Below are 2,397 nucleotides of genomic sequence, written 5' to 3'. Positions count from 1 at the left end.
AAGGTGTTCGGGTGGATCCCAAAAAGATACAGGTAATGTAAGATTGGCCCCAACCAAAAACCTTGAAGAGTTTGAGGAGATTCTTGGGTCTCACTCGCTACTATCGCAATTTTTTTTGCAATTATGGTCTCATTGCTAGACCCCTCACTAACCCTCTCAAGAAAAATTCATTCCTCTAGATTGATGCAGCACACTAGGCATTTATGGCTCTCAAACAGGCCATGTGTTCCACTCCCGTATTGGCACTACCCGACTTTGCCAAATCTTTTGTGATTGAATGTGATGTTTCAGGTACTAGTATTGGTGCTTTCTTAATGCAGGAAGGTCGGCCCTTGGCTTTCACCAGTCAAACACTGAGTGGGAAGCATCTGAGACAATCTACCTATGAGAAGGAGATGATGGCCATTGTACATGCAGTAGATAACTAGTGACCATACTTATTGGGGCAGTGTTTCCAAATCCGTACAAACCATCAAAGCCTCAAATATTTTTTGGAGCGATGTCTATCCTCGCCCCAAAATAAATGGCTGGCCAAAATGTTGGGATATGATTATGAGATACAATCTACCTATGAGAAGGATATGATGGCCATCTTACATGCAGTAGATAACTAGTGACCATACTTATTGGGGCGGCATTTCCAAATCCGTGCAAACCATCAAAGCCTCAAATATTTTTTGGAGCGATGTCTATCCTTGCCCCAAAATAAATGGTTGGCCAAAATGTTGGGATATGATTATGAGATAATTTACAAGAAAGGGCATGACAATGTAGTAGTGGATGCTTTATCACACCAATTTTAGGATGAAAGCACCGTGCTTTCAATCTCTCTTCCCATACCCGATTGGATTGAAGAAGCCTGCAAGGAATGGTTTTCACACTGCTATCTCTCCCAAATCATTAATGAGTTGAGAGAAGATCCTAATTCCTCAGTTGGCTACTCTTGGAAGGATGAGATTCTTCGCTACAAGGATAGAGTAGTTATATCGCTGACATCCACCCTAAAAACATGCATTTTGGAAGAGATACACTCATCTCCCATTGCAGGCCATGTAGGATTTCAGAAGACGTATGCTCGCACTCATCGTTATTTCTCTTGGACAGACATGAAAACTGTCATTCTTACTTTTGTAGTTGAATGTGAGTTATGTCAATGCTGCAAAAGATAAACAATCAAGCTACGAGGCACCTTACAACCATTGTTAATCCCTACCTCCATCTGGATGGATGTTTCTATGGATTTCATTACTGGTCTCCCGAAATCCAGAAACAAATTAGTCATCATGGTGGTTATGGACACACTTTCTAAATATTCTCATTTTTTCACTCTACCCCACCCATTTACCCCCACTTTGGTGGCTCAATCTTTCATGGACCAGATCTTCAAACCGCATGGGATGCCCACTTCCATTGTGTTTGATTGTGATCCGACTTTCACCAGTAACTTTTGGCAAGAACTTTTCAAGCTACAATGCACCCAACTCCATCTTTTCAAGCTACAAGGCACCCAACTCCAACTAAGTACTTCATATCATCCCCAAACTGATGGTCAAACTGAAGCAATCAACAAATGTTTTGAGACATACCTAAGGTTCTTCACTTCAGAAAAGAAACATCAATGGGTACAACGGCTACCTTTAGCTAAATGGTGGTATAATACTAACTATTATGCAGCCACTAAGATGACTCCATGTGAAGCAGTGTATGGCCAACTACCACCTTCACCTATTTCTTATGTCCCTGGATGCTCTAAGGTGTAAGAAGTGGATCAACTCCTACAGAACCATGCAGCCATGATATTGCGTCCCAAAGATAATCTACATCAAGCTTAGAATTGAATGAAGCAACATGTGGACCAACATCATTTAGAGCGCACATTTCAAGAAGGGGATCAGGTATTCTTGTGGCTACAACCATATAAGAAAACATCACTCAAAGAAAAGGGCTACCAAAAATTAGCTCCAAAATTCTATGGACCTTATCAAATATTTCAGCGTATTTGAGCAGTCACCTACAAGCTGGCCTTGCCACCAACTTCAAAAATCTATTCATTCTTCCATGTATCATGCCTCAAAAAAGTGGTGGGGAACAATTGCAGAATTCAAACCAGTCTACCTGAATTGGGTGAAGAATATTCACTCTGGCTCCAACTTGAATAGGTCCTCGATATGCGAGAATGACATTTGCATGGCTGTACGATCAAGGAAGTCACCGTTAAGTGGAAAGACACCTCTCGAGAAGATGTGACCTGGGGACCCGCCACTATTCATCAGTAGTTTCCGCAGCTTCAGCCTTGAGAACAAGGCTGCTTTTGACGGGGGAGGGAATGTTAGGGTCCAAACCTAACCCCTTTATTTATGTAATAGGGTCAAGTCATAGTTATAGTTAGTTAAAGAG

Source organism: Pinus tabuliformis, chromosome 2_2, assembly GCF_031772625.1.
Source record: "Pinus tabuliformis cultivar Carrire ecotype Pingquan chromosome 2_2, CPIR1, whole genome shotgun sequence".
Taxonomy (NCBI): Eukaryota; Viridiplantae; Streptophyta; class Pinopsida; order Pinales; family Pinaceae; genus Pinus; species Pinus tabuliformis.
The sequence above is the reverse complement of the archived record's forward strand: the minus strand, read 5'-3'. Positions refer to the sequence as shown.